The following is a 27,828-nucleotide window of genomic DNA, read 5'->3' on the forward strand; positions in this document are numbered from 1 at the left end:
CTCAAGATATACAGGGGCGATGGGGTAGCCTAGTGGTTAAAGCGTTGGCTCGTCACGCCGAAGACCCGGGTTCGATTCCCCACATGGGCACAATGTGTGAAGCCCATTTCTGGTGTCCCCCGCCGTGATATTGCTGGAATATTGCTAAAAGCGGCGTAAAACTAAACTCAGTCAGTCAAGATATACATGTTGAATGACTTTTTAACACTTTTCTGGTTAGTGTTGTAACATTACGGAAGGGTTTGTTTATTGATCAAATTAAATCAATATGTATTGAACTATTGATACAAATATATAAATCATATTTAAACAGTGGACCAAACAGTAACGAAGGCATTATCACATACCCATGACACGTGACTGCGACCCATGACACGTGCATTGGACTGTGACACGTGCATGACACGTGACTGTGTCACGTGATTCACACGGGATAGGATTATAGCATATGTAGGCACATGAAGACACGGGATATATTTGAGGGACCAATTTCCATGACATTATATAAAACTGAAAGATGTATATATATTTATGTATACTAGTGTTAATATTGGTGATATGTGTTTATCGCGTTCTTCATTTTAACCCATCCGGTGTTTTGTAGAAAGAGCATCTCATGATTTATTGTTTTCGGAAAATGTGGAAGCCTTACAACGTGACTGTTCGCTGCCATGACAGTGCTAAAATATCTGTTCAATGCCTATAGAATACATGCGCGAGAGATTTGTGGCAATTGTGTAGCTGGTGACGTCACTTCCGAAAAGAAGTCTATGGATGCGAGCATGGACAAATATAGTCTGTCACCCAGTCCCTGAACCATATTTTTTCTCTACAGCCCAGCCTTCCCTGTAATGCTAAAGCCCTAAATGAAGCAAGTCTAGATTTCTCCAGGTTCTGAATCTCTGGTCTCCCTGGGTCTCCTTTTAAATTTAAATGATATTCAGAGACTAAGCGTTAGTCTAGGACAAATACATTGATCATAATCTAGGATACTCCCAAAACTCTCCTAAACTACGGGGCGGTGGGTAGCCTAGTGGTTAAAGCGTCCGCTCCTCACGCCGAAGACCAGGGGCTCCTTTCACGAAGCAACCTTTACTAAGGTTAATCTTCACTCCCATTCTTTAACATTGCACTAAGGTTACCTTAGTGACTTACGATCACCTTAGTGCTTTGTGAAAGGAGGCCAAGGGCTTGATTCCCGACATGGGTACAATGTGTGAAGCCCATTTCTGGTGCCCTCCACCATGATATTGCTGGAATACTGCTAAAATATCACTCACTCACTGCAGGATGCCCAATAAGGGACCTGAACATCAGTTGAGGATATGAGTATTTGACTTTATGGAAACATGTCAGGGGATATTTCTTTTAGAAATAACATCTTTGGCTCAATGCGGCATGAGACTCTCAATGTGAGGCAGCCTTTAACATTAGACGTGTATATGTGTAGGAACAGTCTCCCATTAGTCAGGCCTCTGGGAAAATACTTGTCTATTTCTGTTCATAACTGGAAATAGAACCGTTGTGTTTGAGAATGAATATGTTGTATGAAATATAACACCATTGTGTAAGCATCTGTGGTGACAAACGAGGGGTTGAGAGAATGAGCATGTGAAATTGTTCAGTTCTTAAAACAGAGATATTCTTTCGGCTCATTTCCAGTATTACACAGAAAGTCTTAAATAATCTTGTATCATATTATTTCCGAGACTAAGGTTAGTCTATACCCTCGATTCCTGTAACAGTTTTTTCAGTTTGGATGAACAGTATATATACTAGGGGTATATTTTGTCCCCGTTCATCTTGAATGAATCATTTCTTTGTGCATTGGTTCAATGACTGTGTATGTCTTCATCATGAATCTATGACGATTTTTGTTTATCAAAATGATTTAAATAAAACATTTTTTATGTAATTTGACATAGACTCTGAGTTTTTTTCCGGATAATCTTTAGATCCGGTCAGTACACTGACGTCAACGACAGTGACAGTAAATTTTACCTCAACGCATATACCTCATCGGCAATTGTTGGCTTACCACCCGTGAAACATCGGGATAGAATTGGTCTTCAGTAACCCATGCTTGTCATAATGGGCGACTAACGGGATCGGGTGGCCAGGCTCGCTGACTTGGTTGACACATGTCATCGTATCCCAGTTGCGTAGATCGATGCTCTTGCTGTTGATCACTGGATTGTCTGGTCCAGACTCGATTATTTACAGACCTCCTCCATATATCTGGAATACTACTGAGTGCGGCGTAAAACTAAACACACTCACTCATTGTTTGCTGAGAGTTTTTCGTTATGACAAGACCCGTGAAGGTCCGGGTTAGAATGAACCTTCAGTAACCCATGCTTGTCGTAAGAGGCGACTAACGGGATCGGGTGGCCAGGCTCGCTGACTTGGTTGACACATGTCATCGTATCCCAGTTGCGTAGATCGATGCTCTTGCTGTTGGTCACTGGATTGTCTGGTCCAGACTCGATTATTTACAGACCGCCGCCATATATCTAGAATATTGCTGAGTGTGGCGTAAAACTAAACTCACTCACTCACTAGTTATGGCAAGACCTTTGTCAATTGAAGGAAGCGCTCTTAAAATCGGCTGATCGCGTTTTCTGATTCTGCTCAAGGAAACGACGATGTAAACTGCGGGGCAGTCCAAAGTACACATTACAAAATTTGGCGTGGCTTAAACATTACAAACATTATGAAAACGTTACGAGGCTGAAAAAAGTTCCCGAAACACTGAAGACACATGGTCTAAGATACACGTGATATCCGTATCCGTATGAATATACATTTCGTGTTTAGTTTTTAGCCACTGCTAAACATTGGCGTGTACTATTTACGTCCGACAGAGTAGTATCATTAAATGGGAGTCATATAATGTTGGTTGGTTGGTTGGTTGGCTTGGTGTTTAAAGCCCTACCCAGCAATATTCCAGCTATGGCGGCGGTCCGTAAATAGTCTTGACCAGACAATCCAGTGATCAACATCAAGAGCATCGATCTACGCAATTGGGATGCGATAACGCGTGTCAACCAAATCAGCGAGCTCTGGTTATGTAAGTCCTCTTTAGTGTAGGTCATTTTATGACACTTCCGCCGATAACTGACTGACTGACTGAATTTGGTTTTACGCCGCTTTAAGCAATATTCCAGCAACATCACGGCGGGGGACACCAGAAATGGGCTTCACAAATTGTACCCATGTGGGGATTCGAACCCGGGTCTTCGGCGTGACGAGCCAACGCTTTAACCACTAGGCTACCCCACCGCCGATAACATGATTTGGGAGTTAAAGTGACACATTTTAGCAATGGCTTCTTTTCCTCCAAAGATATGCAACGAAATCCACGGAACAAGCCACCGTGAAACGTTGTTCAAGGTCACGCCTTTGTAAGCACCACTGAATCTATTCATACGGCAGCTGTATCACAAAAACTACTGTTGCGTGAAATGGTCTTCTCTTTTATCGGAATAACTATACTCAAGCCAAGGAGATGACTTAGCACATATACACAAATAGCCTAGTTAAGCACCCCTGTATTTTTGCAATGATAGGTTTTCAACACGTACATAAAACTTCTCGTACATGGAAAAACATGACTTTATCTGACCCGTATGATCCTTTGACTCATAAAAATGATTGGAATCCATGTTGATTCATATACTGATAAATGCTCATTTTAACACTGATTTTCATACAAAACCATGTCTGTACAAGTATGGCCCCGAATTGTTTAATCTATTGGTGAATGTGAACATCCAAAATGCCATTTTGCGTGTCGAAGTTCTTGCTGTATATGTTGATGCCAACATTCATGGATGGGACTGTAAACCTGGTTATTAGGCCAGTGAAAAGAAACTGTGTGTTTCTGGCGGCCTCAGTTTATTTGTGTGGCAAACAGCACCGGGCAATACTCCAGGCAATATAATGGCAATCTGTAACGTATAGTATTGGGAATTGGATAAAATCTCATTATTGATGATTGGTTCATTACAACCGATCATTCATAGAAAATAATTGGTTTGCGTCATTTATCAAATGTTCCTGTTATCTTTGTCAATGCACACACCAAAAATAAACAAAAAACATGTAGTAATTTGGGTCTTTTGCAAATTGCACAAAATCCATTGGCAAATTTCGCATATTTAAAGGATGATTAGTATGTAAGTAACACAGATTTCCTGGATTCTTTAAGATAAATTCAATCATGACTTGGAACGAGCTTGTAGTGCTTATGAAATGTATATTTAATGACACAGACAAAACCAACCTTGTGTATAATATTGTTGATGCAAACAAGTGTTCCAAAATTGGTTGTGTTCGATTATGAGAAAACACAATCGATTGCTTGGTCGTTTAGGCACTGCGACCAATCTTCGATTATTTCAATTAATCGGACCACTAATAGTAGCGTATACGGGTCTTAGTTAGCAACCCTGTGGTTGACATCATGAGCACCGAACAGGGAAGCAGTGGCATGCAATCAACCGAGTCACTGACCCCAACCCGTGAAGTTCCGGGTTAGAATTGGTCTTCAGCATGTTGTAAGAGGCGACTCACGTCACCGTATCTCACTTGCGTAGATCGATGCTCATGCTGTTGATCACTGGATTGTCTGGTCCATTGGACTCGATTATTGACAGACCGCCGCTATATAGCTGGAATATTGCTACGTGCTGCGATAAGCAACAAACAAGCAAACACTGACCACCATATCCATTCAAAATCCTCGTTCACTAAGCATTTGTTCCTGGGGATATAAACTGACGTACGAAAGAAACTTTACACCCATTCGTTTTAGTCATACAGGAAAAACAACAAAACCAATTCATATGATGATACCGGGATAGTATGTAATGATCAGTACTGCATGATACGGCAAACAATCATGACTGGTTGTTTGAAACACACAGAGTTTGAGTCACCGAAAGACGCAAGGGGTATGAAAATCATTTGTTACAGTTAACAGTGTAAAGACCATGTGCTTTAATGATGTCCTTTAATGATGTCCATAAAGAATGTTTGTCAATGGACATACATTGACATTCAAAGCAATCTCTTGTGTGACCTCCATTGGCGTTGATACAGGCCATAACACGACGTCTCACGGAGAAGGCGTCGGATGACGTCAGCGGGAATCAGTCTTCACTCCTCATGAAGTGCCTGTTCCAGTTGCTGTCTGGTCTGTGGCTGTTGCTGTCGACGTCTCAACTGTCATCCAAGATGATCCCAAAGATGTTCAATGGGCGATAAATCCAGGGAGCGTGGCAAAACGTGCACGTTATTCTGAGCAAGGAAGTCTCTGGTCAATCTGGCTGCATGGGGTGTAGCGTTGTCTTGCTGAAACATGGTCCCCTGTGCCTGTTGTCGCAGGAATGGCAGCGCTACCGGAGCGAGCACTTTATCTCGGTATGCCTGAGCTGTCAGATTTCCTTGTATTGTAATCACTGAAGAGCACCCGCAGCCAATTCCGTCATGGCCAACGTCGCACAGTTCTTGCCCAGCGTAGACGGTTTAGTCGATGTTGTCGTGTCAAGGACATCCCACGAAAGGGTCGATAGGCCCTGACTCCTGCAGCACGCAATCGTCTCATGGCGGTGTTCCTGTGGATGTGGTGTCCGAGTGCCGTTGTCGTCATTGGAGTAACCGGATGTGGCGGTCTTCTTGGGGCGTTGTGACCCTTGGTCTCCCACTCCGGGGACGGTCAGCATATTGTGTGTTTGGTATATCATACTGACCACAGATTTCAAGTTTACGTTATGGGTTTTCAAAATATTTTCGAAATTACGGGTGTAAAGTTTCTTTTGTTCGTCAGTTTACATGTTGGAGTGTGGGTAGCGGAAACCCTTATAAAGTGGGTAATTGTAAGTTTCCGTTACTGCGGAAACTCAATGTAAAAGAACGGAAACTCACTGGATTCTAGGTGGAAACTTAAGTTTCAGTCCATTTTCCATCAGGTTTCCGCATTGCGATACTAAGTTATTTTTGCTGTGACAGTTCTACCCCAGTTCTCACGACTAATTATTGCTGATTGGGCTGAGAAGATAATTTTATGTTTTACTGCGCTTGAAGGCAAAACATCCATTTTAAACATTCAATTTAACATATGAAATCTTGCCCATGAGTCATTCCAGTTTGAAGTTTAAAAAGTCGGAATCCGGTGCAAAACCGAAATGTGAATTGAACTAGTAAACCATTTGTGAAAATAATCACGCGCAATAAAATTCATTAATTAATTAAGTTATTAATTTATTTAACAAGCCAAAGATGCCATTGTCTGAGGAAGCATTGGAAACGTAAGGTTGCCCGTTCACAAGACTATAGTTGCCCTGGTGATACCGTTTCGGTCTATAAATAACACCTAGCTGTGCTTGTTCGCAGTAGTTTCCACTGAGTGAGTGGGTTTAGTTTTACGCCGCTTTTAGCAATATTCCAGCATTATCACGACGGGGGACACCAGAAATGGGCTTCACACATTGTGCCTATGTGGGGAATCGAACCCGGGTCTTCGGTGTGACGAGCGAACGCTTTAACCATTAGGCTACCCCACCAACCCCACGATATTAAGACAATACGATCCTCGCTGTCACACTCGTTATCGGAAATGGTAGCTCTACCCTCCAACGTTGTATTGCGTAGGTGCGAGGGGGTACAACAGTTCCGGTCATTGTCTGATCATTCTAAAAATGTTATCGGAAGAACATAAATCACTTGGAACAAACACATACATAGAATTCCTAATCGCAAACTGGGATGCATTTTTTTCTCTTTTTTAGTGTACATGTATTGTAATTTGATTTTCTATTGTACACATACCCCACGACTGGAGTGAGTGAGTGAGTGAGTTTTACGCCGCTTTTAGCAATATTCCAGCAATATCATGGTTGGAGATACAAAAACCTACGACTGGAAGATCCGCAGACTGGATAGTCTCAATATATAGAAACCCATAGGGGCCCATCCCGTACGCCATTGTTCGTACATACATTGAACCCTGTGACTCAGCTGTACATTGGAGGTGCAGTTGAGAAAGACGGGTCTATTGCAGAACCAATAGTCAATGCAGACAATTATAGTAATCCAGGGATTAAGCGGAATTCCGTCTATTCCATACAGGCATTGGGAGTTTACCCGAAACTATAGACGTATAACCGGTTCAGTGGGTTTAGATACAGGTGGCGATATAGGTTTGGAAATAATATCCCGGGTTCATATTGAGGATTCATTCATTGAAAGAGCTTGGATTATTCCGGGTCATCGGCGTGACGAGCCAACGCTTAAACCACTAGGCTACTCTACCGCCCTCGAAATGTGGAAGTTAAATGTGGGGTTATATACATGTGGGGGTTTAGAATGGCCGAAATGCGGAGGTTTGATGGGGTCTGCTTCCCGTGTAGAAAGGAATGCGACAGAGGCAATTGGACATTTTGGAGAACTGCTCGAATGAATGGAGATTATATACTCATGCCAATAATGGTTGTCACCCCTCCCCACCCCAACCCCACACACCCACCCTCTCCAATAAAAAAAATGAAGGGGGTGACAACCATTATTGGCATGAGTATATGTCAGTTTAACCTTGAGAAGCCAAGGATTGTTGTATTTAGAAGGGGTGGACATCTCGCCAATCACGAACTGTGGTCTTATAATGACATTTCAATGCAAATAGTTAATAGTTTAATATAATTAAAATATCTTGGAGTACTTTTTCATTATTGGCATGTATGAGGTTCCTAAATATTAAATTGAAACACCAAACTATATGGTGTATGGGGAATGTGGAAGATACATTCTCATCTTCTATTAGTTCAAAATACTGAGAATGCATGAACATCGTCTACAGAAAAACTCTTACAACATGTTCAATCCAGATAATCATGGTTACAAAACATGGGCATCAAATATAAGATATCTGCTATATTCGTATGAGTTTGGTAATGTGCCACCGGTGAAGAAGTATTAGTCTGTCCCAATGCTGCCCATGCAAGTCTAGAATGCGTGGCAAGTCTAGATTACCGCAGTTTCAGGAGTGAGTGAGTTTAGTTTTACGCCGCACTCAGCAATATTCCAGCTATATGGCAGCGGTCTGTAAATAATCCAGTCTGGACCAGACAGTCCAGTGAACAGCATGAGCATCGATCATGCGCAATTGGGAACCGATGACATGTGTCAACCAAATCAGCGAGCCTGACCACTCGATCCCGTTAGTTGCCTCTTACGACAAGCACGGGTTGCTGAAGGTTCATTCTAACCCGGACCTTCACGGGTCGCAGTTTCAGGAAATGAAGAAAGTTGTTGATTGAATTTACAATTTAAAAACTTTTATTTTCTGTAAATTATGTTCATTTCAGAGACTAGCTGTTAGTCTAGAGCGGTATATGCTCACCTTTTCGCGAACACATGGTACGTGTATCTGGGAACAGAAGAATGTATGCCATCCTAAATGTTTCATATGTGAATTTTTATCTCGTCTGAAATTGATTTATGAACAAGACTGGCACAGTCTACTTAAAAACGGCAACACAACTTTAACCAGCTCCTTTTTTAAAGTCTCATTTGGTACAGAGCTGTACCTTTGTTATGTAACTATAAAAAGATTCGGTCGCCCAATTTCGATGTTTCTCACGTCCGGAGGGTATATCAATACTGAAATAAATAAAAAAACAAAACTGGGTTGTGTATGCCTCAAAGAATATGTAGAAGATGAGTATCACTTTTTCTTAATGTGCCCTTCTTATAGTCAGTTACGTGAAAATTCTATACCCACAAAGTATCACTAATATAATTCTAAATCTAAGTTTAATATCCTAATGTCAACCAACGATTTCACCCTAATTAAGAATCTTGCAATGTATATTTACCGTACAACGTGAGTCCGTACAGCGGAGTGAGTGAGTTTAGTTTTACGCTGCTTATAGCAATATTCCAGCAATATCACGGTAGAGGACACCAAAAATGGGCTTCACACCCATTACCTACACTAAAGGAATAAAGAATTGAATTGAATTTATGCTCCAATAACTCCACGTGATCTAGGTCAGTGTGTCGGCCACAGTTGGTGGTTACAAGGTACATTTATTAGTTACCGACGGGACTACGTAAATCTTGTCTCCATTCAGTCTCATAGGTCACATTGGAAGTCGGTTACTTGGACTGTGTAAAGTGAGTAAGTAATTATTCATTAATGTTTCATATAATTAGTGACTAATGTTTCATATAGTTAGTTAATGACTTGATGTAATATGACGTGAGACTCTCCCGGGCTTGAAATAACGACTTCTATATTTTAATGCCGCGAGGATTCCAGATGAAAAGTTGTATAGGGGTGACCAGTGAGTACATGTCATAGGGGTGACCAGTGAGTACATGTCATAGGGGTGACCAGTGAGTACATGTCATAGGGGTGACCAGTGAGTACATGTCATAGGGTGACCAGTGAGTACATGTCATAGGGTGACCAGTGAATATATGTCATAGGGGTGACCAGTGAGTACATGTCATAGGGGTGACCAGTGAATATATGTCATAGGGGTGACCAGTGAGTACATGTCATAGGGGTGACCAGTGAGTACATGTCATAGGGGTGACCAGTGAGTACATGTCATAGGGGTGACCAGTGAATATATGTCATAGGGGTGACCAGTGAGTACATGTCATAGGGGTGACCAGTGAGTACATGTCATAGGGGTGACCAGTGAGTACATGTCATAGGTGTGGCCCGTGAATACATGTCAAAGGTGTGGCCCTAGTCTGTCTCTCAGTCCCTGAACCACATTATTTTCTCTACTGCCAAGCCATATCTGCAGTGCTAAAGCCCTAAATAAAGCAAGTCAAGATTACCTCAGAATCTCTGGTCTCCCTGGACTCCTTTTCAATTTAAATGGGCTTGTTTGTTACTATCAAAATAATATATATTCAGAGACTAAGCTTTAGTCTAGTGTGGCCCGTGAGTAAATGTTATCATATTGGGGGTCGGGGGTATTTTTAAAAATATAATAGGGCGGGGATATTTCCAGGGAATAATATCCCCAGGTTTAAGCTTAAACATAAACTATATGCCTTGAATTAGGGACAGGAAACAACTCGCCAATGTGCCTACACGGTAACAAATACCTCCACTTCATCCAAATAGTAATCACACGTCACAATTCTATCTTGGAAGCCCGATTGACAATGGACTTTCCGCATTGCGGCCAATTTCTGACAAAGGACTTGCAAAATACAACACGCTTTTACCATGGACAATTGAATGAAAATCTGTTTTCGAAAAAGCAAAATTTACACAAAAAAATTATATTTTTTAATCCAGCATAGTACTTACATTCACATAGGTATGAACAGTTGAACAAAGTTAATGAGATGCACAATGAAAGCAAAGGGAAGTTACTATATAAATTTACAATACTTCGCACATGAGCGAACAGCAGCCCACAGGCGTACGTCTCACTGGCTTCCTGTACATATATATTTTGATCGTAACCATATTGTGTCATTCACCTGATGAAGGGGCAAGAAGTAGCCCAGAAACGACGTGTTGTAAATATACCACCCATCAAAGTGTAAATGTAGCCTCTTCCTTCAGTCAGCTGTTCTAAACTAGATTTTGCAAAATATTCCATTCTGTTTAAAGGTACTGTTTACACATGACCTGATGTGTTGTAAAACAAAATCGTAACGTTGAAAAGATTATTGCCATGAGTTCAATAAATGATGAAACTCAGAGAAAATTGGCGAATTCTTACCAAAACTTCACATGCACGATATTTGCACATGCTTTTCAGTAATTTGATGCATGATCCTCGTGCAATTCATCTACATAAGCTTTGCAATCGGTTCCCCCCAATTTAGTGGAGAAGTTCATCTTCGACGTAACCATATATATATATATATATATATATACATGTATCTATATCCACACACAGACACACATAACATATAGTGAGTGCATTAAGTGAGTCTAAACTTTTGATGGGTAGTATATTAAAGAAGTTGTAAATCCATATCAGGCGTTGTTTTGTTAAGCCCTCAGGTAGACCTATGGATACACTTGCATTTATACACTTGCTCAAAACACCTGTCTTGGTGGTTGTAGATGAATTCAAGTGTGTCTATGAGTGTCATGGCTGATAACTGAACTTAGTGTGAATTTATTCGGTTAATTTCTAGCGTTATTAAAATATCTCTCCAATCGGCGAAAAAAAAATCGCCAACTAGCGAGAATATATACTCTTGCTGAAAACTCCTGTTTTGTGTTTTGCGAATGTATGAAACCCAATGCTTGCATAGTGTCAAGGGCATGAACTATTTAGGTCACTCGTCCACACATACCTGAACCCACGCCTGCCATAGCGGCTGGTAGGCACAGCAGCTCAGTGGATGCAACCAGTGACGATGATGGTGATGATGATGATGGAGAGATCTGTTCCCGATACAACAGACTGTCCCAATGGTGATACCTCTGAAAGTGGCTAGAAGATTATTTTAATGTGTGTTTGCACTTCAGATATTGTCAGCTGTTTTGTTGTCATGATTAGGGAGGTGGGGTAGTCTTATGTCTTCATCACGCCGAAGCCCCGGGTTCGATTTCACATATGGGTACAATGTGTGAAGCCCATTTCTGGTGCCCCCCGCGGTGATATTGCTGGAATATTGCTAAAAGCGGCGTAAAACTAAACTCACTCACTCATTATAGAGTCACTATTGTGATGAATTGCTCAGTTGCCGTGACATATTTTGTATTACCTGAAGGTTATCTCTTTGCTTTCATTTATATTACTCAGAAATAGCCATTGCTATGCCTAAACATAAGACATACACGTCACAAACAAAAGGGTACTAGTATTAGTTTCGGGGCCATTTGCCAGGTAGTACGGTATGGTGTAGTCTGGTTGAATCCCGGGGCAAAGGCCGGTGTGTTCGGGAAACGTTTCTCTTCGATTTCTGTCGTCTCCCGCCATGATTGTTGTTGCAGACGAACATTGTCTAACGATATTCAAAGGGACATAACCCTTGTAGGCTTAAAAACCGTTTTAGGGATTTGTTATTTCAAATATTACCTCCGTTTAGGATATATATTTAGGACCAATCTGTTTCCATTTGATAGATAAAAATATAATATTATTCTAAATAATTTGGACAAAAAGAACTTTTTGTGATAATATTGGATGGATTGTCCAAGCGATTTTGATTCCAATGTCAAAGTTCGCAAACTGTCAAGGTCGTTCATACTACCGCTGGAACAGTGAGTGAGTGAGTGAGTTTAGTTTTACGCCGCACTCAGCAATATTCCAGCCATACGGCGGCGGTCTGTAAATGATCGAGTCTGGGCCAGACAATCCAGTGATCAACAGCATGAGCATTGATCTGCGCAATTGGGAACCGATGACATGTGTCAACCAAGTCAGCGAGCCTGACCACCCGATCCCGTTAGTCGCCTCTTACGACAAGCATAGTCGCCTTTTGTGAGCAAGCATGGGTTGCTGAAGACCTTTTTATACCCCGGATATTCACGGGTCACCGCTGGAACAGAGTAAGATGGGTTCATAATACCCGTGAAATCTTTGGGTACGGCTCCATGTGCATTTACTGTTAGCCAATCAAACGGCTCATAATGTTCTAAAGGGCTATTATGGCTGATATTGTTGCATTTATGAAAACTGTTCCTGCAACACATGCAGTAAACACGAATATTGTCTCGACCTATGTTGTCCTTACTTATCTTCAAATTTATATTATATTTTTTGAATACTCGTCACAAGGGGCAACTAAGGTGATTACGTGGTCATGCTCACTGACTTGGTAGATGCAGGTCACCGTATGCAAACTGCGAAGGTCAATGCTATGGATTGTCTGGTCCAGGCACGATCAGTGATGTCGCTGGACAATCGCTGAGGGCTACATCAAAATTTTTCGCCCATTCCAATAAATCTCTAAATTTGTCGATTCAAGTTAAAATGAGTAATATTTTGTGTTATGATTCTTATAAACATACTTTCATTCATTCACAACATTAAAAATAGATGGGCCGGCCCATGGGCGTGATAGTTTAAATTTTGAGTTTTCGAAAACACTTTTTGTATATTTTTTCATCCTTAGCATATATTCATGATAAATGCATGCCGAATTTGTCAAAATGTTTGTCAGAAACTGGCCACAGTGAGGAAAAGTTTGTGGAATTGGAGGTTTCCAGAATTGAACTGTGACGTGTTAGTTAATACTAGAAATGTACATGTGTTGAATAATAAATCTTGGCACCTCTGACGAGGCCCAACTGGAAATCGGTGGTTTCAATGTCAGATTTGAATGCGTGAAAATACATTTATTGGTCCAATTTGGTAAGAGAAATTATTGTTTCAATAGTAACCTCGGCTATCTAAAGCATTGTCCCAACAGATGAGTGGTCTATCTCAGATGTCCATTTTCAATATATTGGTCTTTTGTAACAATTTCCAACTTTCGCTTTCAGGTAATTATATATATAATAATTTAATAAAACGACCAAAAAACAACTGAGTATTAAGGGAAATTGGAATGGGAGGCCGAGGTAAAATGGTAAAAAATCTGAAATAGGTAAAGAGTAATAGAGATTTGGAATTACATATAGATGTAGTGTAATAAATGGTTATTGTTATTGTTATTGGTTTTGGTTTTGTGAACCAACCCATGTTTAAAAACATATTTATTAGGTGAAAAATGATAAACAAATAAAAAGTTAAAAAATGAAATTGATAAAAAGAGAGAACTGATTTGAAAAGTTAAAAGAACATATATACATACTTATAACTATTTTTAAAATGGTAAAAAGTGAAATTATTGTATTATTGTTTTTGTTTCTAGATTATTTGGTAAAAGTTCGTATGAATGAGATATTTAGTGAGTGGTTTAATTAAGTTGGGGTTTGTCAGAAGGTGCTTGAGATCAGAAGAGTTAGCATTGTTGAGGTACTGTTTTAAAGCATTGGTAAATGGGGTTCTTTGTTTATTATATTTTGAGCAGTAAAAGATAGTGTGGGCTATTGTTTCAGGAATTTGGCAAGTGATACATTTGTCGTTTGGATGAAGGTTGATTTTGTGTAGATAATGATAAAGATTGCAACTTGCTAATCTTAATCTGGTTAAGGCAACAGCAATTCGGCGTGTTTGGTGATCATTTTTACATTTTGTATTTAGTGTTTGTTGAACTTGGTAGAGTGAATAATGTTTTCCTATTATTTGCCAGTTATAATTGAATTTATTTATTATTATATTGTTAACTTTATTTGTCAGGTATGTTTTGGAGTAAGGTATTTGTATTTTGTTTTTTTGTGTGCAGTCCTAGTTTAGCAGCTTGGTCTGCCATTTCGTTGCCATAGACCCAGATAAAATGTATTTGATTATTTTTGATTTTGGTGATATAGTATTCTTCTGTATATGTCATTTATAAGATCTTGTCTTTTTGTTGTTGAGTAATTTATGAGAGCTTGTATGGAGCTTAAAGGTCCAATGCAACCAAAAAATCAAACATAATTAAAACACAATTATCACTTATTCATGACATATAATACACACTGCTGATTATGAAAAAAACATATAAACAATATTTTGTACTTGGGTTTACTTCCCTCGAAACGAAGCACCCGGGATACCGAACCCAGTCAGAGCGGGTGGGTGTGTACTCAAATGTAACGAGGATTTCATTGGCTGGTTCATTTGCCGATGCCCTCACGGCTCAGAGAGAGAGAGAGAGAGAGAGAGAGAGAGAGAGAGAGAGAGAGAGAGAGAGAGAGAGAGAGAGAGAGAGAGAGTGTGTGTGTGTGTGTGTGTGTGTGTGGTTTTGTAAATACACACTCATTTTTTGTGTATAACATTTGGCAATCAACAGACATCATAACATGTCATGTGTTCAAGTATCACACCTGCCTGTCTGTGTAATTACATAATGTGACAGAGACCGAATTCGGGTCATAAATCAATGCGTTTTGTTTATGGTGTATAGCCTGATAGGTGTTAAGTTCAAATTGCATGTGGTCAGTGATCGCAGTTGTGTATTGAATATTGTCATTAGCAGACAGGCAGGCAGACACATAGGTGTCAATAAAACAAGACATTGAGTTTTGTCTGTGACAACGACATATCTATATGACAGTTAGAAATTCTGTCAACCCTAAATAATGACATTGCTTTTAAAAGGCCACTGATCCAGAGCAATTTCCGTGGACTGGTTGTTGCTTTTGTTATTGTTTTTCTCCCGTGTGTACCCGGGTGATATCCCATAATTCTTGACTGGTTCGTGACCTCTGCTGCGCTACCCGCATGCGCAATTGATAGTATATAAGTATAGATTGATCAACAAAAAGGAAATCTGTTTTTCTCGATAATATTTCCATTTTCATTAAATTGATAACAAATGAAAACATTTTGAAATTTAACCATCTGCCAGTGGTGAAAAATGTTAGGACTGCAAAATAACGACTGACTGACTGAGTTTGGGTTTTACGCGGCTTTTAGCAATATTCCAGCAACATCACGGCGGGGGACACCAGAAATGGAAAAATAACGAAGTCAATAATGTACGTCTTTATATTTTGTCTTATAATCCTCATTAGTTTATTATCATATTTGTATGCATTTTAAAACCTTATAAAATGCACACGATCTGCTTATACTTATTGTGAATTTACAGCATGACTGTAATATATAGACATTTTACAGATTGCCAACGTCGATTATGTATTATATCAGACACACGCCCTAAGTGGAACCTAGTGTATGTCGTCTGTATCATTACACTTCACGGCGAAAAAAATGATTCCGTATAATGTTACAACAAATGTATAAAAACCAAATGCAAATATTAAAATGAAAACCGACTAAAGTTACAGCAACAATGTCAGGCTATCCTACATTGTTCGAGGAATGTATCCATCAATATCCACATAAAGGAACGACACGCCATTCACCTTCAGCTGACAAAGAATCCTGTTCCATGTCATGTGTCTTGTAACAGTCTAATGTGCGAAAAAGTGATACACCATGTAAGGTTTTTCACATTGGTGTAGAGTCTCATTGGTGACCCAAGATAGCACAACTGGCAACTAATTGCATGATGTCCGCCATTCTTTAACAAAGTGATTTAGTTAGCCAATAATGAGCAATCAATCACTGTATTGGTGGTTATTCCTTTGAAAGAAGGACGTTGTTTTTACACAGACACTTTGCGACAGGGTGTATTCAGTATAGATGAATGAATCCACATACATAAACACCCACCTTTTGACAAATCCACTGTGCAATCCACATTTGCCACATCAGACCTTAATTTATAATGTTGAGTATTTACTCCAGAAACGAGAAATACTATGTGGGAACCTTTGTCGGGTAATCTGAGTGGTGTTACCACTAATTATACTTGTTATAAATTCTTTAACTGAACATCAAGTGTATGACGACAAATAACGTGTAGGTTTATACCACCTAACACGGGTTACAGCAAGTGGTTCCATTGAAACTCGGGTGAAAATGAAGTGTGCACCCTCCCTTTCTCAATAGTGTAGTAATCGCTGTATTGCATGCAATTTTGATTGCCTGACAAAAACTTATGGGCCGACACAGTTTTGAGGAAAGGAACGGACCAGCATTGTTGCGTAAGAAATACATATACGCATTTGCTGTATATACCTATTTACCTAAGTAAATGTTCAGTTTTTTCTAGCAATGGCAAAGTGGGGTTGTTTAGTGTACGGATTCAAATAGATCAAATGTGTGTTTTTAATATCATAGCATAGGTAATAAACATCATATATTTACATGACATGATTGAATATCGAGGTAAAAAGCACAGAATTAGATCAGTCATTATACCATCGAGGCATATTAGAAAATCTGAAAATGTTTACACTGCTGGGATTCTATTACAGTCAGACAAGAACTACCGGGGATATTTTCAAATAACGGGCATCCACCCTTCCTAATGTCCAAGGCTGAGGTTGAAGAAATTCTGCCAAGGTGGACAGTAGCTCAGTCCCCGTGCCCGTCACGGTCGAGTGAGCAGGTACCGACTAACCTGCAGCTTGGTTTCGTAATTAGACTGTTGGCGAGAAACATTAATCGCTCTGGATGGTTAGGTCCCATGATACTGCCTACAGTTCCAAACTGCCTACATCCCAAACTGCCAACAAAAATATTGTAGGCAGCGTGGGAAATGATTATTTTGCCCTGTAGAATAATGGAACAGCCCAATTATCAATGAAGAAGGGGTGTGTCGTTTGGAGTAAGGTAGTAGTAGTTATTTGCTTTATTTAATGTCGCACGCACAACTAAGGTATTTCGGCGACGGGGTAGTACACTTATTAAGAAATGAGGGGAACAAAAAATAGAAATCTTGAATGGGATGCCAAATTAAAAAGGTAAAAAAAAAATGAAATAGGTGAAGAGTATCAGAGATTTTGAATTTAATATAGATGTGGTGTAGTAAATGGTTATTGTTATTGTATTTTTTAACCAACCCATGTTTAAAAACATATTTAATAAGTGAACAATGACAAATATATAAAAGGTTAAAAAATGAACTAGATAAAAAGAGAGAACTGATTTAAAAAGTTAAAAAAGCATGTATACATATCTATAAAAAAAAAAATTAAATGGTAAAATGTGGTATTATTGTTTTTGTTGCTAGATTGTTTGGTATAATTTTGTATGAATGAGATATTTAGTGAGTGGTTTAATTAATTTGGGATTTGTTAGAATGTGTTTGAAATCAGAAGAGTACTACGGGTTTTGGTATCTACATACCCCAAAAAAGCCTTAAACAATCCTAAAATCTCCCGGCAAACTCCAGTATCTTCATATACAGAAGAATACTATAGCACCAAAACAAAAATAATCAAATACATTTTATCTGGGTCCCGTCACATGTCGGAGTCAATGGCAACGAAATGGACGTCCTTGTCAGTTGTGTGTAATTGTGAAACCAGTAAAAGACTGTAAAACCAGTAAAAGACTGTAAAACTTATCAATTTTTCATGATATATCCATGTCTCCATGTAAAGACGGAGAATTCTCAGAATGAATAAACCAACCAACACTTGTATATATATCAGTTCATTAACCAAGTAACTGTTCAAGTTCATTTTAGCAGGGGTAGAACAGGTCAGATCGGTGTATTCCCATTAACTTCACTTCCTGATCACTGGACCTTATCATGTTGTTTTAACCTGTAGGCCGTTTGGAACTGTAGGCAATATGGGAATACACCCTCTGGATCAGTGGCCCTTTAAGTATCGAACTGAGAAAGTGACTCGGTAAGAAGAACGTGTGGTGAAATAGACAAATGAAATTATATAAACCGTTAAATCAGTAATCTACTGTCATAACATATAAAAAGCTCGCGCCTGTGAAATATCAACAAAACATTAGAAAAATAGATCACATCAAAGCCTTCACCGAGTAATCACCGCCAGCGAAGGTTTTCCGTCTTGAAATGTCTGAGTAGATCTAGATCCTAAATATAGTTGCAGGCAACGATGAGGTCTCCTTGGCTTTACTTTCTATCTATTGTATCTGAGGGCTAGATATCATGGTCCAAAACGGAGCCAGAACACATGTTTTGACAGGCGAGCGGATCTTCCAAATACAGCCGGGGTCACGGGGGTCATGTACCTTTCAAGAAGTTCCAGAGAAGAAATAATTCCTTCTTTAAAAGGCTGTATCTCAGTTGTTCTTGGGTCTACGTTCAAAACAATTAGTGTTCTGGAATCACCAGGACATCATCTACCATACTGGATGCACATTTTGGGAGCAAACTACTCAGAAAAGTGCTGAAAAACATGGCCAAAAACTGAAAACAAAATAACTGCCAAACGGCACGTTTTAGCGACTTGACCCGTCCAGGCAAAATTGTTGGGAATTCGATTGTGCATCTGTACAAGACATTTTGAAGTGTTGGAACAATTAGTTCTTGAGATATTGGCTGTGTGATTTTTTGTAAGTGATTCGGAGCATTGGTTTACGAGTTATGTTTGGTACAAAAATCGTCGGAATAATCAGGAAAGGTTAATGAAAGGTTGGTGTTTAAATGCGTTTATGCAATCTTACAGAAAACCCTTTATCAGAAGTAAAAAACAAAAGCAAAGTGTTGTGGATAGACTTGTGTATAGCGTGTAGTCATGACCCTATCGAGCTATCAGCCCAGTTTGAATTGAGCGCGCTTGGCAAGTCACGTGACCCTGTCTTACCCGCTTTACCTGCCCGCGCTCGCGTGAGTATGTGACCTGTTTTGATGAATACAGAGAATTTTCTGTTGAAAGCTGAATACAGGGTGTGTATGTTGAAAGTACATTGTGCCACAATAGAGTCAGGTTGTAATGACATCATATACGACTCGGAACAAAAAATTGAATTTATTTCATAAGCTACAGAACATCATGTATCATGTACTGATCGTCAGGCCTAATATAAGATCCGAGTTCAAGTCCCCGAATGTAGGAAGGAAAGCCGAGAATTTGAGAAGGGTGGATTTTGTCCATTTTTTTGTTAAGAAGAGGTGGATTTTGTCCGGGGTGGCAATTTTGGGGTGGATTTTGTCCAGGTGGATTTTGTCCAGGTGGATTTTGTCCGATCACCAGGAAAGCCACAGGAAGAAAAGTCACGGATAAAAAGTCACAGGAAAAAAAGGCACAAAACAATAATATATATACTATTAATATAATATATACTAGTAGGTTGTAAAATGTCTCAATTGTTATAACAGCTTCTGTTTCTGATATGTTTTAGCCATGTCCTCTCACATTTGCAATGTACAAAGAGGTCCAGTATGTCACGCAGAAGAAGCCTGAGCACCAACATTAACAAAGTAAATCCTGAGAATGACATTTTTTTCCGTGACTTATATTCCTGTGACTTTTTTCCGATCACCCAAGTCCTCATGTGTCTACAATGTGTGACGCGCATTTGTGGTGTCCCCCGCCGTGATCGTGCTGGGATATTGCTATAAGGGGCGTAAAACTCAACTCACTCACTACTGGTGTATCATTCTTGGTAAGAGTTCTGCCCGTAAACCCCGCTTGGAATGGCTTCTATTTATTATGATTATTTCAAGGGGTTGGGGTTTAGCTTTAGGGTTTACATTTAGCATTATGTTTGGGTTAGGGTTAGAAAACCATCTATTCTTACTATAAATCCAAGGCATAGAATGATTAAAAAACCGGGGGTTACGGGCGGAAATCTATTCCAAACGTACATAAAATGTGTTAATGTATGAGAGTGGGAGGCATTTAAAACCTTTCAACGTCACCGAGTCACATTCTTCTACCAATTCGAGGTAGGTTCGTGAATCCCCCCCTCCCCTCAAAAATTTTATGCACAAAATATATAACACCCCCACCTACTTGTCATGTACAAAATCAATGACCCACCCACCCCAGGCGATGACCGCCTTCCCCTACCTCCCGGGACAAAATGAGTGACCCTTCCTTAAAATCATCACCCCCATCTACCCACCCCCAAAGCCATATATTATGAACAGTCCCTAATTAAGAATCTTGCAATGTATATTTACCATGCAGCGTCTGTCCGTACATCACTAACTGACCGCCTCCGTGGTGTGGTGGTTAGAGCGTCCGCCACTAGAGCGGAAGGTCGCGGGTTCGATCCCCGACCGCGTCATACCAAAAGACGTTAAAATATGGAACTTGTTGGTCCCTGCCTGGCGCTCGGCATTAATGGGTACAATGAGTCAGTATAATGTGTCTGAGTGGGGTATTCATGCTTCACTGCAACATGGTATCTCAGTGGGCTAGCACTATAAAACCAGCTTAAGTCTGGGCTAAAGTACAAGCAGCTGCACATACACATACAATTATAACACATGCCTATGACATGTTCATACACTTCTATGCATATAGTTGTTTTTGCCGGTGGCCTACACTATGGGAATAAAGAATAGAATTGAATTTATGCTTCATTGCTCCACATGATCAAGGCAACAAGGACGCCACAGCTGGTGGTTAAAAGCTAAATATAGTTACCGACGAGACTTGTCTCTATTCATACTCTTATGTCACATTGGAAATAACTTGCTTGCACTTTAACTGAGTGAGTAATGAGCTATGAATATTTCACATAATTAGTTATTAATGTTTCATATAGTTAGTTATTAATGTATAATATAGTTCGTTATTAATGTATAATATAGTTAGTTATTAATGTTTCAAAGAGTTCGTTATTAATGTTTCATATAGTTAGCTATTAACTAGATATGGTATGAGGTGAAACTATCCCGGGCTTGAAATAACGACTTGTTGATTTCAATGTTGTGAGGGTTCAATATGAAAACCTTTATAGGTGTGACTCGTGAGTACATGTCATAGGTGTGACTCGTGAGTACATGTCATAGGTGTGGCTCGTGAGTACATGTCATAGGTGTGACTCGTAAGTACATGTTATAGGGGTGACCAGTGAGTACATGTCATATGTGTGACTCGTGAGTACATGTCATAGGTGTGGCTCGTGAGTACATGTCATAGGTGTGGTCCGTGAGTACATGTCAGGTGTGGCTCGTGAGTACATGTCATAGGTGTGGTCCGTGAGTACATGTCATAGGTGTGACTCGTGAGTACATGTCATAGGTGTGACTCGTGAGTACATGTCATATGTGTGACCCGTGAGTACATGTCATAGGTGTGACTCGTGAGTACATGTCATAGGTGTGACTCGTGAGTACATGTCATAGGTGTGACTCGTGAGTACATGTCATAGGTGTGACCCGTGGGTAGATGTCATAGGCGTGGCTCGTGAGTACATGTCATATGTGTGACCCGTGAGTACATGTCATAGGTGTGACTCGTGAGTACATGTCATAGGTGTGACCCGTGGGTAGATGTCATAGGTGTGACTCGTGAGTACATGTCATAGGTGTAACCCGTGAGTACATGTCATAGGTGTGGTCCGTGAGTACATGTCATAGGTGTGACCCGTGAGTACATGTCATAGGTGTGACTCGTGAGTACATGTCATAGGTGTGGCTCGTGAGTACATGTCATAGGTGTGACCCGTGAGTACATGTCATAGGTGTGACTCGTGAGTACATGTCATAGGTGTGGCTCGTGAGTACATGTCATAGGTGTGACCCGTGAGTACATGTCATAGGTGTGACCCGTGGGTAGATGTCATAGGTGTGACTCGTGAGTACATGTCATAGGTGTAACCCGTGAGTACATGTCATAGGCGTGGCTCGTGAGTACATGTCATATGTGTGACCCGTGAGTACATGTCATAGGTGTGACTCGTGAGTACATGTCATAGGCGTGGCTCGTGAGTACATGTCATATGTGTGACCCGTGAGTACATGTCATATGTGTGACCCGTGAGTACATGTCATAGGTGTGACCCGTGAGTACATGTCATAGGTGTGGTCCGTGAGTACATGTCATAGGTGTGACCCGTGAGTACATGTCATAGGTGTGACCCGTGAGTACATGTCATAGGTGTGACCCGTGAGTACATGTCATAGTCATGGTGTGACTCGTGAGTACATGTCATAGGTGTGACCCGTGAGTACATGTCATAGGTGTGACTCGTGAGTACATGTCATAGGTGTGACCCGTGAGTACATGTCATAGGTGTGACCCGTGAGTACATGTCATAGGTGTGACTCGTGAGTACATGTCATAGGTGTGACCCGTGAGTACATGTCATAGGTGTGGCTCGTGAGTACATGTCATAGGTGTGACCCGTGAGTACATGTCATAGGTGTGACTCGTGAGTACATGTCATAGGTGTGACTCGTGAGTACATGTCATAGGTGTGACCCGTGGGTAGATGTCATAGGCGTGGCTCGTGAGTACATGTCATAGGTGTGACTCGTGAGTACATGTCATAGGGGTGACTCGTGAATACATGTCATAGGTGTGACCCGTGAGTACATGTCATAGGTGTGACTCGTGAGTACATGTCATAGGTGTGACTCGTGAGTACATGTCATAGGTGTGACCCGTGGGTAGATGTCATAGGCGTGGCTCGTGAGTACATGTCATAGGTGTGACTCGTGAGTACATGTCATAGGTGTGGTCCGTGAGTACATGTCATAGGTGTGACTCGTGAGTACATGTCATAGGTGTGACCCGTGAGTACATGTCATAGGTGTGACCCGTGAGTACATGTCATAGGTGTGACCAGTGAATATATGTCATAGGTGTGACTCGTGAGTACATGTCATAGGTGTGACTCGTGAGTACATGTCATAGGTGTGACCAGTGAGTACATGTCATAGGTGTGACTCGTGAGTACATGTCATAGGTGTGACTCGTGAGTACATGTCATAGGTGTGACCCGTGGGTAGATGTCATAGGCGTGGCTCGTGAGTACATGTCATAGGTGTGGCTCGTGAGTACATGTCAGGTGTGACTCGTGAGTACATGTCATAGGTGTGACTCGTGAGTACATGTCATAGGGGTGACTCGTGAGTACATGTCATAGGTGTGACTCGTGAGTACATGTCATAGGTGTGACTCGTGAGTACATGTCATAGGTGTGACTCGTGAGTACATGTCATAGGTGTGACTCGTAAGTACATGTCATAGGTGTGGCTCGTGAGTACATGTCATAGGTGTGACTCGTGAGTACATGTCATAGGTGTGACTCGTGAGTACATGTCATAGGTGTGGCTCGTGAACACATCCTATAGGCGTGGCTCGTGAGTACATGTCATAGGTGTGGCTCGTGAGTACATGTCAGGTGTGACTCGTGAGTACATGTCATAGGTGTGGTCCGTGAGTACATGTCATAGGTGTGGCTCATGAGTACATGTTATAGGTGTGGCTCGTGAGTACATGTTATAGGTGTGGCTCGTGAGTACATGTCATAGGTGTGACTCGTGAGTACATGTCATAGGTGTGACTCGTGAGTACATGTTATAGGTGTGACTCGTGAGTACATGTCATAGGTGTGGCTCGTGAGTACATGTCATAGGTGTGACTCGTGAGTACATGTCATAGGTGTGGCTCGTGAGTACATGTTATAGGTGTGTGACTCGTGAGTACATGTCATAGGTGTGACTCGTGAGTACATGTCATAGGTGTGACTCGTGAGTACATGTTATAGGTGTGGCTCGTGAGTACATGTTATAGGTGTGACTCGTGAGTACATGTCATAGGTGTGACTCGTGAGTACATGTCATAGGTGTGACTCGTGAGTACATGTTATGTGGTGTGGCTAGGTGTGGCTCGTGAGTACATGTTATAGGTGTGGCTCGTGAGTACATGTCATAGGTGTGACTCGTGAGTACATGTCATAGGTGTGACTCGTGAGTACATGTCATAGGTGTGGCTCGTGAGTACATGTCATAGGTGTGGCTCGTGAGTACATGTCATAGGTGTGACTCGTGAGTACATGTTATAGGTGTGGCTCGTGAGTACATGTCATAGGTGTGGCTCGTGAGTACATGTCATAGGTGTGGCTCGTGAGTACATGTCACATAGGTGTGACTCGTGAGTACATGTTATAGGTGTGGCTCGTGAGTACATGTCATAGGTGTGACTCGTGAGTACATGTCATAGGTGTGACTCGTGAGTACATGTTATAGGTGTGACTCGTGAGTACATGTTATAGGTGTGGCTCGTGAGTACATGTCATAGGTGTGGCTCGTGAGTACATGTCATAGGTGTGACTCGTGAGTACATGTCATAGGTGTGGCTCGTGAGTACATGTCATAGGTGTGACTCGTGAGTACATGTCATAGGTGTGGCTCGTGAGTACATGTCATAGGTGTGACTCGTGAGTAGATGTCATAGGTGTGGTCCGGGAGTACATGTCATAGGTGTGGCTCGTGAACACATGCTATAGCGTGGCTCGTGAGTACATGTCATAGGTGTGGTCCGTGAGTACATGTCATAGGTGTGACTCATGAGTACATGTCATAGGTGTGGTCCGGGAGTACATGTCATAGGTGTGGTCCGTGAGTACATGTCATAGGTGTGGTCCGTGAGTACATATCAGGGATGTGGCTCGTGAGTACATGTCATAGGTGTGGCTCGTGAGTACATGTCATAGGTGTGGCTCGTGAGTACATGTCATAGGTGTGGCTCGCGAGTACATGTCATAGGTGTGGCTCGCGAGTACATGTCATAGGTGTGGCTCGTGAATAGATGTCATAGGTGTGGCTCATGAGTACATATTATAGGTGTGACCCGTGAGTACATGTCATAGGTGTGGCTCGTGAATAGATGTCATAGGTGTGGCTCGTGAGTACATGTCATAAGTGTGGCTCATGAGTACATGTTATAGCTGTGGCTCGTGAGTACATGCCATAGGTGTGGCTCGTGAGTACATGTCAGGTGTGATCCGTGAGTACATGTCATAGGTGTGGTCCGTGAGTACATGTCATAGGTGTGACTCGTGAGTAGATGTCATAGGTGTGGACCGGGAGTACATGTCATAGGTGTGTCTCGTTAGTACATGTCATAGGTGTGGTCCGTGAGTACATATCAGGGATGTGGCTCGTGAGTACATGTCATAGGTGTGGCTCGTGAGTACATGTCATAGGTGTGGCTCGCGAGTACATGTCATAGGTGTGGCTCGTGAGTACATGTCATAGGTGTGACTCGTGAATAGATGTCATAGGTGTGGCTCGTGAGTACATGTCATAGGTGTGGCTCGTGAATAGATGTCATAGGTGTGGCTCGTGAGTACATGTCATAAGTGTGGCTCATGAGTACATGTTATAGCTGTGGCTCGTGAGTACATGCCATAGGTGTGGCTCGTGAGTACATGTCAGGTGTGACCCGTGAGTACATGTCATAGGTGTGGTCCGTGAGTACATGTCAGGTGTGACCCGTGAATACATGTCATAGGTGTGGTTCGTGAATAGATGTCATAGGTGTGGCTCGTGAGTACATGTCATAGGTGTTGCTCGTGAGTACATGTCATAGGTGTGGCTCGTGAGTACATGTCATAGGTGTTGCTCGTGAGTACATGTCATAGGTGTGGCTCGTGAGTACATGTCATAGGTGTGGTCCGTGAGTACATGTCAGGTGTGGTCCGTGAGTACATGTCAGGTGTGGCTCGTGAGTACATGTCATAGGTGTGGTCCGTGAGTACATGTCAGGTGTGGTCCGTGAGTACATGTCAGGTGTGGCTCGTGAGTACATGTCATAGCTGTGGCTCGTGAGTACATGCCATAGGTGTGGCTCGTGAGTACATGTCAGGTGTGACCCGTGAGTACATGTCATAGGTGTGGTCCGTGAGTACATGTCAGGTGTGACCCGTGAATACATGTCATAGGTGTGGTTCGTGAATAGATGTCATAGGTGTGGCTCGTGAGTACATGTCATAGGTGTTGCTCGTGAGTACATGTCATAGGTGTGATCGTGAGTACATGTCATAGGTGTTGCTCGTGAGTACATGTCATAGGTGTGGCTCGTGAGTACATGTCATAGGTGTGGTCCGTGAGTACATGTCATAGGTGTGGTCCGTGAGTACATGTCATAGGTGTGGCTCGTGAGTACATGTCATAGGTGTGGCTCGTGAGTACATGTCATAGGTGTGGCTCGTGAGTACATGTCATAGGTGTGGTCCGTGAGTACATGTCATAGGTGTGGTCCGTGAGTACATGTCATAGGTGTGACTCGTGAGTACATGTCATAGGTGTGGTCCGTGAGTACATGTCATAGGTGTGACCCGTGAGTACATGTCATAGGTGTGGTCCGTGAGTACATGTCATAGGTGTGTCTCGTTACTACATGTCATAGGTGTGGTCCGTGAGTACATGTCAGGTGTGGTCCGTGAGTACATGTCAGGTGTGACTCGTGAGTACATGTCATAGGTGTGACCCGTGAGTACATGTCATAGGTGTGACTCGTGAGTACATGTCATAGGTGTGGCTCGTGAGTACATGTCATAGGTGTGACTCGTGAGTACATGTCATAGGTGTGGTCCGGGAGTACATGTCATAGGTGTGTCTCGTTACTACATGTCATAGGTGTGGTCCGTGAGTACATATCAGGGATGTGGCTCATGAGTACATGTCATAGGTGTGGCTCGTGAGTACATGTCATAGGTGTGACCCGTGAGTACATGTCATAGGTGTGACCCGTGAGTACATGTCATAGGTGTGGCTCGTGAGTACATGTCATAGGTGTGGCTCGTGAGTACATGTCATAGGTGTGGTCCGTGAGTACATGTCATAGGTGTGACCCGTGAGTACATGTCATAGGTGTAACTCGTGAGTAGATGTCATAGGTGTGACCCGTGAGTACATGTCATAGGTGTAACTCGTGAGTAGATGTCATAGGTGTGACCCGTGAGTACATGTCATAGGTGTAACTCGTGAGTAGATGTCATAGGTGTGACCCGTGAGTACATGTCATAGGTGTAACTCGTGAGTAGATGTCATAGGTGTGACCCGTGAGTACATGTCATAGGTGTGGCTCGTGAGTACATGTCATAGGTGTGGCTCATGAGTACATGTCATAGGTGTAACCCGTCAGTACATGTCATAGGTGTGACCCGTGAGTACATGTCATAGGTGTGGTCCGTGAGTACATGTCATGGGTGTGGCTCATGAGTACATGTCATAGGTGTAACCCGTCAGTACATGTCATAGGTGTAACCCGTCAGTACATGTCATAGGTGTGGCTCGTGAGTACATGTCATAGGTGTGGCTCGTGAGTACATGTCATAGGTGTGGTCCGTGAGTACATGTCATAGGTGTGACCCGTGAGTACATGTCATAGGTGTGGCTCGTGAGTACATGCTATAGGCGTGGCTCGTGAGTACATGTCATAGGTGTGGCTCATGAGTACATGTCATAGGTGTAACCCGTCAGTACATGTCATAGGTGTGG

The 27,828-nt window shown here is 41.7% G+C and overlaps 1 protein-coding gene across 3 annotated transcripts in view; it reads left to right on the plus strand.

The window, feature by feature from the left end:
* Positions 1-9,073: 9,073 nt before the first annotated feature.
* The window catches only part of LOC124277875, a 62,305-nt gene continuing 43,550 nt past the window's right edge, over positions 9,074-27,828 (plus strand). The window contains exon 1 of one of the 3 annotated variants that reach the window (XM_046713596.1): positions 9,074-9,181. The gene's annotated coding sequence lies outside the window, so the exon portion shown is untranslated. Of the gene's footprint in view, positions 9,182-21,052; positions 21,084-27,828 lie in introns of those variants that run through there. The other 2 variants (XM_046713597.1, XM_046713599.1) reach the window with 2 other exon arrangements.

The sequence above is a fragment of the Haliotis rubra genome, unplaced genomic scaffold (genome assembly GCF_003918875.1).
Source record: "Haliotis rubra isolate DU_JTF1 unplaced genomic scaffold, ASM391887v1 Scf229, whole genome shotgun sequence".
NCBI classification, from domain to species: Eukaryota; Metazoa; Mollusca; class Gastropoda; order Lepetellida; family Haliotidae; genus Haliotis; species Haliotis rubra.